We start from the raw sequence: 13,026 nt of genomic DNA, 5'->3' as shown, positions 1-13,026 counted from the left end.
GACCAAATTCACAAAGAAAGAAGCATTTCAAATGCTACAATTATGGCAAGAGAGGGCACTTCAATAAAGATTGTAAGAATAAGAAGAGTATAGAGAAGGTTCCAAAAGGATAAAGCTCTCAAGAATGTGTTGTGAGTACCTCAAAAGGCAGCAAACAACTCACTAATATCTGGATTGTTAATTCAAGAGCAACCTGGAACATGACTCCTTATCGTTATTGGTTTTGTACATATGATATGAATTAGTCTTGGAAGGATCTGTGTTCATGGAAAATGATCATACCTTAGAAATTGATGGAATGAGTACTGTCAAAAATAAAAATATTTGATGGTTCTATTCATTCACTTCAAAGAATAAGACATGTGAAATACTTAAAGAAGAATCTATTGTCAATTGGAAAACTGGATGAACTTGATTGCAAGACCCATATTGAAGGTAAGATCTTAAAAATTGTTAAAGGTACTGGTAATAAAAGCAAAAAATATTGCAACAAATCTATACATGCTTATGGGAGATACTTTGCAAGAGGTAAAGGCATCAGTTGCTTCAACAAGCCAAGAATAAATGACGGTGACATGGCATCACAAATTGGGCCACATGTCAGAATGAGGCTTGAAGATTCTTGTAAACGTAATCTTATTCCCAAGCTCAAATAAGTAAGCTTACCATTTTGTAAGCACAGTGTTAGAAGCAAGCGATATAGATTGACGTTTGGTAGATCAACTACTCTGAGCAAGCAGATATTGGAATTGATTCATTCTAATGCATGGGAGTCACCAAAGATGTCCCTAGGAGGAGAAAATTTTTTTATATCCTTTACTGATGATTACTATAGGAGAATGTGGGTGTACCCGGTAACGAAGAAGGAAGATGTGTTTGCAATGTTCAACGAGTTCAAAGCAAAATTAGAACTTGAATTTGGAAAGAAGATCAAGTGTTTAAGAACAGGTAATGGTGGAGAATATGTCAATGGTGATTTTCTAACATTTTACAAGCAAGTAGGTATTAATCTCCTTTTTTTAACTATTAAGTATTAAATAATATATATAATTTCACAATAATTTTAATAAATTTATAATTTCTAAAGATATAGAAAAATTATAATTTCTAAATTCACAAACTTTAAAGTCTTTATAATTATAAATATGTAATAAACATAATCATAAACCAAGTTTTTTGAAACAAAATAATAAAACCAACATTGTCCAAAGCAAAATAAATATTATCCAAAATATATAATAAAAAATCTACAAGTTTAGAACATAATCAATCAAACATAAAACATAATCTAAAATACTAAATTAGAACATCTTCAATTCTCATCTTCATTCTCTTGTAGATCAATAACATCATTGGAACCAACTCCTGAAGAATAACCTTCTCCTTTTGAAATATCTTCCTCATCTAAATCTTCCTTTAAAAAAAATTAAATAAATGTATTAGAAAGATAATACATAATAATGAACAAAATCACTCAAGTATGTATGTTATAAATATAATTATACCATAATAAGCATATCCACGTATCCAATTTTGAGTGCAAATCATAGTTTCAACATTATCTGGCAATAAACGGCTTCTATACTCATTCAAAACATGAGAACACATGCTAAATGCAAATTCTGAAGTCACGGTGGTAATAGGAATGCTCAACAAGTCTCGTGCCATTAGTGATAGTGTTGGAAAATGATTATGGTTGTCTTTCCACCATTGCAAAACATCTATGATTGCATCATTACAAAATAATGTTGTCTCACTCAAATAAATATCAAGTTGGTTCTCTCCACTATTCACTTCAACTACTTGATTATGAGACATCAAATCCCTTGAATCACAAACAATATATGAATCAAAAAGTATGAACAATAAAAAATACATATAACCAAGTAGTGAAAATATAAGAAAAAAAACTTACACCAATAATTTTAATAAGTTGAGTTTCTATTGTAGAGGAATTGTGGTCATAAACATCAAAGAGCTTGTATAACTTACTCTTCACATGCTCCACCTTGTCTTTAACACTAATAGGATCAATCTCATTATAGCAGTGAACCAAAGTGTTAAGTTTAAATCTAGGATAAAGAACTGCCTTAAATGCAAGAACAACACTATATTCATCTCAATATTTCTTTAACTTGATCATCATTTATTCTCCTATGGTCCTTATAAGCACTTCATCATTCTTCAGACTATTCATCAAAATAAGCTGAATTTGCCAAACTTGTAAAAAATAAAAGTTGGATATTGGGTAAGAAGTTCCAGACATCAACTCAGTAGTTTCGCAAATAGTAACAAGAAATCACATATCCTTTTAGTTCTTTTCCACTCATCTAATGAAGGACAAATATCACTAAATCCAGCTTCTTTAACTTTATATATTTCAAAAGCTTTCTTATATGGAACAGCACTTGCAAGCATTGCATAAAGTGAATTCCACCTAGTAGGAATATCTAAACATAATGCATTTTTATACTCAAGTCTCTCAATATCTGAAAAATATTATTTAAATTTAACCATCCGACTTTTAAATTTTCTCAAATACTTAATACAATCTCTAATCTTATGCACTGCATCACCAGCTATTTTCATTCCATCTTGAACAATATGAGCAGAGCAACGAACATGAAAGAATTCACCACCACATAACAACAAATCATACACATCCAAAGTACTTTTCAAGTGATCAACACAAGTATCATTAGAAGAAGTATTATCCAAAGTAATGAAAAAATTTTTTGTCAATTTTCCACTCATTCAAAAACTTAAAAATTTTAGAAGACAACTCAAATCTCATGTGAGGAGGAGGCATATGACAAAAATTGAGAAATTTATTCTGTAATTTTCAGCTCTCATCAAACAAAATGTGTAATCAAGCATATAAATCTCTCATTGTTCATGGATGTCCAAAGATCGGATGTTAAGCAAATTCTATTTGGAATGGAAACTAAAATTTTTTTAAGTTTTGTAGCTTCTCTCTTGTAAACTTTCACTATGTCAGACTTAACTGTATTCTGATGCGTGAGCATCTTTACCTTATTTTTTGTTCATTTCAAGCTAGAATTTATTGATTTTAATTATATTTTAGTGTTAAAATTCTCTTTGGATGCTACTTTGAGTTGTTTTGGTGTTTTAATTATTTCAGGTGAAGTTAAGATCAGTTTGGCAGAGTTTTGTGCAAGAAAGAGAAGAATTGGAGCTCCCCACTAGGGCGCTAAACGCCAGCTGCCAAGCTGGCATTTAGCACCAGCAACTCAACAAAGTTAGAAGCGTTCTGCCCCCCTTTGGGCACTAATCCGGATCCACTTTCACTCTTAGAGCATCTTTAGTTGGATTTAGCTTTTAATTATTGTTTTATCTTTCATTTTTGTAATTTTTATTTACAAACAAAATCTTTTTGGTTTAGAATTTTATTTTAGTTTCAAATCAAATTAGGTTATATATAAGGGAAAAGATTCATCCTTCGGGGGATCTTCTCACTTCCGCACTTTGACATTTTCTGAACCCTAGTTTTTTCTCTGAAGCATGAGCCACTAAACCTCCTTGTTTAAGGTTAAGAGATCTATTTATTTCTATGGATTAAGACTATTACTGTTCTATTTTAATTAATGTACTAATTCAGTTTCAAGGATTACTTTCGTTCTTTATTTTATGAATCTAGGTAGATCAGAAGAATAACCCTTATTCTATATGCGTTCTTATGATTCTTGAAAGAGATATTTTACCTGAACAACAACTTAAAAGTAAATTCCTCCTAAATCATTAATTACTTGAACTAATTGAAATACGTGATATATAATCCTCTTAGCTTTAGGTAATTAGGGTTTTTGTGGCCATAAACTAGAATTGAACTTAACCCTCTAATTGAAATTAAGTGACCAAGGCATTGGCAGTTAACTAGATTAGAGGAGACTAAATTACTAAGACATTAGGGTTTAATCACTAACAGTTAGCCATGAAATAAATCTTGCATGATTAAAATAGTTGGTAAGAAAACTTAATTCGAAAAAGTAAACATCTCTGATACCTTAACTGCTTTCTCTTGCATATTTTTCACACCATTCTCACTGTTTGCATTTTCTACTCTTTGAACTACTATTTAATGCCTTTTGAATCCTCAAAACATCACTTTCTGTTTGCCTGACTAGAAATCATTCGACTACTGTTGCTTAGTCCATCAATCCTCGTGGGATCAACCCTCACTCACCTGAAGTATTACTTGGTACGACCTGTGCACTTGCCGGTTTAGTTGTAGACTTTGAAAATCCGCGACCATATTCCTAGTAGGAAGTTTCAAAGTTAGACTTATATATTTCACCCAATTTCTAAATCTCCTATCATCAACCATATTGAATGGCTTAACCCCAACAACTACATAAGAAGCAAACATATCCCTAGCGACTCCTGAATCAATCTTAAGTGAACCCATTTTATTTTGCAATTCCATTATAGTGTGAGCAATATCTTCATGCTTAATTTGAGTACAACTATTAAGATGTCATCTTAGAGTAGATGTGTCATATCGCTTACCTCCAGCTTTAAACACCTTCTTACATCCTTTACACTCAGAACATTCTACTCCATCCTTATCTGGACCTAGTTTTTTGAAAAAATTTCAAGCATCAGATGTTGCTGGTCTGGCCCTTTTCGAACTAGGCTGCTCATCAACCTCGACCTGAGCAGCCTCAGAACCAGCTCCAGCAGTAACAAGATTACTCACAGTTTTACAATTCATATTTTTTGAAATAAAAGCAAAATGTTAAAACAAGTACTATACATTCTAATTTAGTCAAAAACATTATCAAACAAAATTAAACAAAACACAACAAACAATAAAAAAATATGCATCAGATTTTAGATTTGTCAAAACAGTAAAATTTAATCAAAGCAAACAATCCTAAACTTATCTAAATCTCTGATCTGATAAAAACGTAAACTTATGCTAATGTTTAATTTATTCATGCACACTATTTTGTAAAAAGATCAAAAATTAAAAACGTTAACTAAAAAACCAACATACTAGAAATCCAGAATAATAACGGCGACGACCAGGACAGAGGAGGCGAGGAGCAGTGGCGACAGCCAAACGACAGACCTAGAGATGACAGAGGAGTAGTGCCGATGGCCAGGAGCCTAGGACAGACGAGCAGCAGCAACAATGGCCAGACGGAGCAGCGGCAGTGGCTAGGACCCAGGAAGACCGAGGAGCGGCGGTGGAAGGAGCAGCCTGTGACGAGGAGCGCCGCTACTGTGGTGCTAGACTATCGGGTGCGACTGTGTGAGACTGCAAGCGTTAGCATGACTGCATCTACGTGAGCGTGAGCGTGAGAGAAGAGCAACGGGCCAATGGCACCGACGATGGCAATGGCAATGATGCCGGACACTGGACGCAGCATGGTTGGGAGCGGCGGCTGGTGTAAGTGTGACTATGGGAGAGGCTCAGTGTGTTGTGAGAGGGAGTGAGTGAGTCCAAAGGAGTAAGCAGTAAGGGTCCAAGGGATAGTCAATTAGGGTGGGTAGGATTTTATTGGGTCGGGTCGGGTTAGGGGAAGCTTGTTTTAGGCCAAAAAATTTGCAAAAAATGCCCCTAGCAAAAAAAACCTTGAGCCTACCGGGGAAGCCCTCATCGCCCCACCCTGCCAAACCCCACGGTTTAAGCAATGCGGGTTAGGCGAGCTTTTGATGTATGGCGGTCTAAATTTTTCATCCCGGCCCGCCTTTTTTGGCGGGTTATGCAGGCCGGCCCAGCAGGTTTAGGCCCGTTTGCCACTCCTACCTGTGTACATGATGTACATTTTTCAGAAAAAAACAAAGCTAGACCCAAAGTCTAGGAAATGCATATTCTTAGGTTATGCTGACGGAGTTAAGAGGTATCGCAAGTGGGATCCTACTACCTGCAAGGTAGTTATTAGCAAAGATGTGATATTTGCATAAGATAAATTACAAAGAAAACAAGAATTACAACATTATTAAAGAGATAGCCACTGTTCAAATCAATGAAAAATATAGATAAGGTGATTTTTTTGAAGTAGAATTAGAGCACGAAGAACAAGATCCATTGGCCAAGGACATAGAAGTTTTTCGATCTACTCGAAAAAGAAACACACCATCAAAGCACTCACATTATGTTTTACCAATCCATGATACATATTGTCTTCTAATAGAAGAAGGAAAGCCAACAACTTTTTTAGAGACTATGTGCAATCCAGATGCTTCTATTTGAATGACAGCAAAACAAGAAGAAATCGAGGCATTATATAGGAACCATACTTTAGAACTTGTTATACTTCCAGCAGTTGAAAAGCCATTATTAATAAATGAGTTTACAAGATCAAGCGAGATAGTAATGATCAGAAAAAAGGTGTTGACTTCAATGAAATATTTTCCCTAGTGGTGAGACTAACTATTATCAGAGTAGTTTTGGCTCTGTATGCTTTATTTAATTTACATCTAGAGAAATTAGATATAAAGACTACTTTTCTTCTTGGAGAACTTGAAGAAGAGATATATATGCTCCAACTAGATGGTTTTGAAGAACAAGGAAAAACAACTTGATTTGCAAGTTAACTAAATCTCTGTACAGTCTAAAGCGGGTGTCAAGGTGTTGGTACAAGAGATTTGATTCTTTCATTATTAGCCTTGAATACAATAGACTTAGTTTAGATTATTGTACCTATTACAAGAGGTCTAGTGATAATGATTTCATCATTCTACTGTTGTATGTGGATGAGATGTTGGTGGTAGGCCCGAACAAAGATCAAATCCAAAAATTGAAGGTATAATTGGCTAGGAAGTTTGATATGAAAGACTTGGGACCAACAAACAAGATTTAAGGGATGTAAATCTACCGAGACAAAAAGGATAGAAAAATTTGGCTATCACAAAAGAATTATTTGAGAAAGATCTTGCAATGCTTCAACATATGAGAATGTAAGCTAAGTTTAACCTCACTTCCTATGAATTTTAAATTATCCTCAAGTATGTGTCCTAGTAGTGAAGCAAAGAAGATGAAAATGTCTTAAGTACCATATACATCAACAGTGGGAAGCCTTATGTATGCCATGATTTGTACAAGGCTAGAGATTTCTCAAGCAGTTGCGGTTGTAAGTCTATTTATGACAGATCTGGGTAAAGAACATTGGAATATTGTTAAGAGGATCCTAAGATACATCAAAGGGACCTCAAATGTTGCAATATGTTTTGGAGGATCAGAGCTCAATGTCAATGGATATATTGATTCATACTTTGCAGGTGATCTTGATAAACAAAAATCTACTACAGGTTATATTTTTATAGTTGCAGGAGCTTTGTGAGTTAGCTATCTAAGTTACAAACTGTTGTAACTCTATCTACTACATAAGCTGAATATATGGCGGTTGCACAAGAATGCAATGAAGCTATTTAGATCCAAAGATTAATGGAGAAACTTGGGCACAAACAACAGAAAATTTCTGTGATTTGTGACAGTCAGAGTGCCTTGCACATTGCAAGAATCCTGCTTTTTATTGAAGGACAAAATACATTAGAGTACAATATTACTTTATTCGAGAAGTAATAGAAGAAGAGAGTATGGATATGCAAAAAATGAAGACTAAAGATAACCCAACAAATACTATAAAAAAGCTAATCAATACAAAAAAGTTTGAATGGTATAAATTCTCATATGGCCTATTAAATATATAAGCAACATGGATTTTGAAAATTTATCAAAATTAGCTTTAGTAGGAGATTATAAAAATAATAAAGCTAAATTTTTTACAGTTAAAAAGCAAATATGTTTTTTTTTTTGAGAAAAAATGGATGGAATCCTAATTAATAGCAATCATTAATTAGTTTATGGAAGAGAGATAGAAGTCCATTACAGATGGTTATATTGAAGAAGTTTTTCTATAAGTTAAGTTTTCGTATTTTATTTTTAATTAATCCAATTCAATAAGAGCAATAAAAATATTTTAGTTTCTTTGATATTTTTTCTCTTATTTTTTTTTTAAAGGTATTCTCCTATTTATTTAGAGAAAAATGTGTTTTTTAAGAGATAGTGTTATTGTAATCTCTTGTAATAGAGAGAAATTGTAATTCTCAAAAATAGTTATTGAGTTATTTCTAATTTTTCATCGTTATACTTTAGCTGTACCATTTATCTTGTACCTAACAGAGAAGTTTTGAATAATACCCTTAGCTGCTACTCTCTATATTTAATTATTTATTATCGATCAATAATGATATTTTCAAATTCATTTTCATCTCAATTTTTTTATTAAATATCCATTATTTAATTTAAACAACCGATACAAATAATTGCTCACAGTTACATACCTTTAACTTTGATTCAAGAAATTAAATCATACATGCTAGGAATTTAGTTTATTACTGGAAAATTAAATACAAACTAGCTTTTGATTGTATAAAATACAAAACCCAGGAGTTTAATAATAATACTGCCAATACTACTAAATATTGGCTAACTCCCACAATTGTAGCATAATTACGTATATATACATACGTATACATATACATATATCATTTTTAGATATACATACATTTAGAAATACCAAACAATGGTTAATGTATTAATTATAAGGGTTTAGAGTGATCTTAAGATGTGACTGGCGTATCAGTTTCAGTAATGGCTTCATTAGTGGAACCTTGTTCAACATCATTAAGAAGCCTCAAGAGTTCATCTCTCTTAGCCACCAAAGCTTGCATCTTGGACTCAAGTTTCTCAAGCTTTTGCCTCAGTTTGGCAGGATCTTTCTTATCTTCAGGGTTTTTCTCTTCTTTGTTCTTATCCTTCTTCTTATCCTTCTTACTCTTTTCCTTAGAGTTTTCTTCATCACCATGCTCATCTTCATCGTCTTTCTCTTTCTTTTCCTTTTTATTCTTCTTCTTATCCTTTTTCTCATGATCAACTTCTTCATCCTCATGTTTCTCGTCTTGTTCACCTCCTCCCATATTGTTGCACACTATATTTTGATTTTGTTCCCTCTGAGAACGAAATAAAGTATTTCTTAAAATTAAACTACTACTATTTAGATCTTAGAATATAAGTATTTCAAATCTAAAATATTCAGTTAAGAGATCAAAGTATCTATTAATTTGATAAATTTTATAACTACTTTAGTATATTGATAGTTTAAACTTTTTTCTTTTAAACACCAATATCTCTAGTCCTATATATATTATCCGAGTAATTTTTTAAAAAACCTAGTATTAAATAAAAGTGATTGATAAAAAGTGAAATAATATTAAATTTGTGTCAAACGTAAAAACTTTTTAGCTATGACATGACAAATAAATAAAAAATATCATTAGAAAAAATAAAGAAACGATCATTTCTTCTCCATATTAAAAATTTGATTTTAGAATTAGATATGTTGTAGATATAAATTAAAAATTTGAATCTATCAAGTAACAATCACAAAATGTTTTTATGTAGTTGTAAACTAACTGGAAAAAAAAGGCACATGAATAGGGAGATGCAGAGGAATTAAAAAAGCGAAGGAACATGTCACCTGGGGGCAAAGGTTTGAAATCTCTTGGGATGCTCCAAGATCAACAAAAATTTGCAATTAACTCTTAAAATTGCTTAACCATGTTTGAGCAGTGTTTCAATTTATAATGCATGGACAAAGATGAACAGCCATTTCTCCTTCACTAATTTCTGCGGTTTTACCGCAGAGTACATAGTAGTAGCTACACATTTGAAAGAGTTACAATTAATTTACTTTATTTAGCTATGCTACTAACTATATAATTAGTGATTCCTAGTTATCAGTTTGCTAATAATATGAGAGAAAATATGTGGTGCTCTCATTTGCTTTAAATAAATCATCCTTACTAATAAATCATTTTATTTATTAAATATATGTAATAATAAAAAATATGAAATTAATAATTTTAATTTGTTCTCTTAATAAATGATCTTGGATTTAAGTTTTATAATATGATGTACAAATCCTGCGGGAGGGCTAGCAAAATTCTTGCAACAAATCCTAGCTAATATGTAATTCTGCATCTTTACTCTAAAACCAACTCCCCCAACAAAACTTGAAAAAAAAAAGACTAGATATAGATTAAATTCAAAAATCTTATAACACACATTTTCCCATTTTCTCCACTCTCTCCACTAACACTTGCACTCTGAATCTATTAACGAAGTAAATCCAAATAGTTATGCTATACATTCAAATTTTTTTGGCAACTAAATTCAATTTAGTTAGTCCACGATCAACAAAAACCAATTTCATAAGCAAGAGCATGTGCACACACATTGGTGCCACTTTTCACTAAAGCAACGAGATGTTTCGAAGCCACGCGCATTATAAAAAATAGTTCATCGCTCTTCCTCAAAACTTCAACACAGAAAATTCAAAGGACACTCAAAATCTCTCAAAAATCTCTAAAAATCTTTACAAAAACTCAAGAAAGTCTCGGAGTTACGTTTGAAATCTTCAATAAGAAACACTGAAAGAGAAGGAAAAAGATTATTAAAGGTACTCAAAAATTAATCGTCCATATTTTTTCACTTTTTTCTTTCGCATTTTTTATCACGAAACACTAAATAGTCATATTTCTATATATTTAGTAGATTCAGTTTCTGTTCTCGCGATAACGTAGTTTCATTTTGTGATAACTGTGTTAGGTCGGTGTAAGAATGTTGTTGTAGTGCTTCTGGTGTCGTTTAACCTATATTAATCACCTTTTCTTATCCAAAACTAATTTACATGTGTTTTTGTATATGTTTGAGTTATTTTCATGTGTTTTGTGCATGTTTGAGTGATTTTCATATTTTAAACTGAGTTTGTGTGTAGAATCAAGAAGTACTCTCAGTGCATTTTGTCTAAATTGAAGTACAATTGGTATTGTTGTCTTGGATTTGGTGTAACCAGTATGTAAAATGTTGCTGTAATATTTCTGATGTCATTTTGCGCATGTTTGAGTGATTTGCATGTGTTATTGTTCATGTTTGAGTAATTTGTATATTTTGAATTGAGTCTGGCTTTAGTAATCAAGAAGTACTTTCAATGCATTTTGTGTGAATTTAGGTGCAATTGGTGTTGTTGTCCTGGATTTGGTGTAATAAGGCCTTAAAATGTTGTAGTAATTCTCGTATCATTTTGTGCATGTTTGAATGATTTTCATGTGTTTCGTGCATGTTTGAGTGATTTGCATGCTTTGAACTAAGCTTGTGTTTAGTAATCAGTAAGTAGTTTTAGTACATTTTGTGTGAATTGAGGTGCAATTAGTGTTATTGTTATGGATTTAGTGTAATTTGGTCATTGAATGTTGTTGTAGTAATTCGGGCGTCATTTGTGCATGTTTGGGTGCTTTTCATGTGTTTCTGTACATGTTTGAGTGATTTGTATATTTTTTATTCATGTTTATGTGATTTGCATGTTTTGAACTGAGTTTGTGTGTAGTAATCAAGAAGTACTTTTAGTACATTATGTGTGAATTGAGGTGCAATTGGTGTTGTTGTCTTGGATTTGGTGTAATTAGGCCATAGAATGTTATTGTAGTGTTTCTGGTGTCATTTTGTATATGTTTGAGTTATTTGCATGTATTTGTGTTCATGTTTGAGTGATTCACATGTTTTGAACTGAAAGAGAGAAGCATCTGGGGGCACATGCCCCACTAAAATCTCCTTTTTCTCATTCCTTCATAAAAGAAAAACTCAAACCCTCTCCTTTCCTTCATCTTCTCTTACATTTTATCTTCTTCATACCAAAATTTTTACACAACCACAACACACTAGATTTTATTTTATCTTTCTATTTTATTTCTATTTTAATATATCACTTTTACCCAAAGAAAAAATGTATTTTCTCATAACCCTAAATCATGGAGTTCATCTTAATGAGTAAGAAATCATTCAACTTTTGAGTTTCGGTTATTATTGGGACTTCAAGATAACTCTTTGACTCAATAATTAGCTATATCTCCAATTTTTGTCATTCATATACTTGTGGGTTTAGCTAAATCCAAAATTAGGGTTATTAGGTTAGGAAATTTGAGACTTTAGTCAAAGTGAGTAAGATTATGTTAATTGACAATATTAGTAGCTCACAAATATCATTATTGTCAAATTTCAAGAATTGTAGAGTTATTGGACATCACTTGGTAGCTCGTTGACGCACTCATTGTTGCTTCCGATTTTTTGGAATCAAGTTGTGAATGGATATTATCTCTATAATTGTTTTTAAATGTATTACTATAAGTATTTAACTTGGATTTTGAGTTTTTGCATCTAAAAGTATTTGATTTTGTAAATTTTGAATTATTATAAGGAATATTTATTTTTGAAAACTCATAACTTTATAAAAATACACACGAGACGATATATATTTTATAAAGCATACATATTTTTCATATTTGATTTTGTTAAACTTTAATTAAATTTTTAATATGCATCTATGTGTGTGTGTATTTATTATGAAATTTAGTAATATGTTACAAGCATTAGAGATTTGTTATAAATAATTTGGCTTGAATTGGTTTGGGAGACTTTGACTAGAAAAGTGTAGTTACCGACAGTTATGATGTTAACCTAGATGCATCTTACTCAGACCTCAGCTTGCAGAGACGTTGCTAGTCTAACGTGTAGGCCACTGGTGCACGAAATTGTATTGTCCAGGCTCGAACAATCCCTGGTAATGGCTCCAAAACTTGGTGCTTTGATCCTAATTCGTACAACTATGTGTGGACACAACTCCGTACAACTAACCAGCAAGTGCACTGGGTCGTCCAAGTAATACTACGTGAGTAAGGGTCGAATCCCACGGAGATTGTTGGTATGAAGCAAGCTATGGTCACCTTGTAAATCTCAGTCAGGCAGATATAAAACAGTGATATGGTTTTCGAATAATGAATAATAAAATAGGGATAGAGGCACTTATGTAAATCATTGGTAGGAATTTCAGATAAGAGAATGGAGATGCCTTTCGTTCCTCTGAACTTCTGCTTTCCTGCTATCTTCATCCAATCAGTCTCACTCCTTTCCATGGCTGGCTTTATGTGATACATCACCAC

At 32.4% G+C, this 13,026-nt stretch overlaps 1 long non-coding RNA gene across 1 annotated transcript; it reads right to left on the bottom strand.

The window, feature by feature from the left end:
• Positions 1-8,295: 8,295 nt before the first annotated feature.
• LOC112747141 (uncharacterized) lies at positions 8,296-9,577 on the bottom strand. The gene is made up of 2 exons (XR_011873041.1): positions 9,510-9,577; positions 8,296-8,982 (listed from the first exon to the last, which is right to left on the bottom strand). It is a non-coding gene; the product is annotated as an uncharacterized lncRNA (long non-coding RNA).
• Between the last annotated feature and the right edge of the window lie 3,449 nt (positions 9,578-13,026).

Source organism: Arachis hypogaea, chromosome 15, assembly GCF_003086295.3.
Source record: "Arachis hypogaea cultivar Tifrunner chromosome 15, arahy.Tifrunner.gnm2.J5K5, whole genome shotgun sequence".
NCBI classification, from domain to species: domain Eukaryota; kingdom Viridiplantae; phylum Streptophyta; class Magnoliopsida; order Fabales; family Fabaceae; genus Arachis; species Arachis hypogaea.
This window is presented reverse-complemented; position numbering and strand designations above follow the sequence as displayed.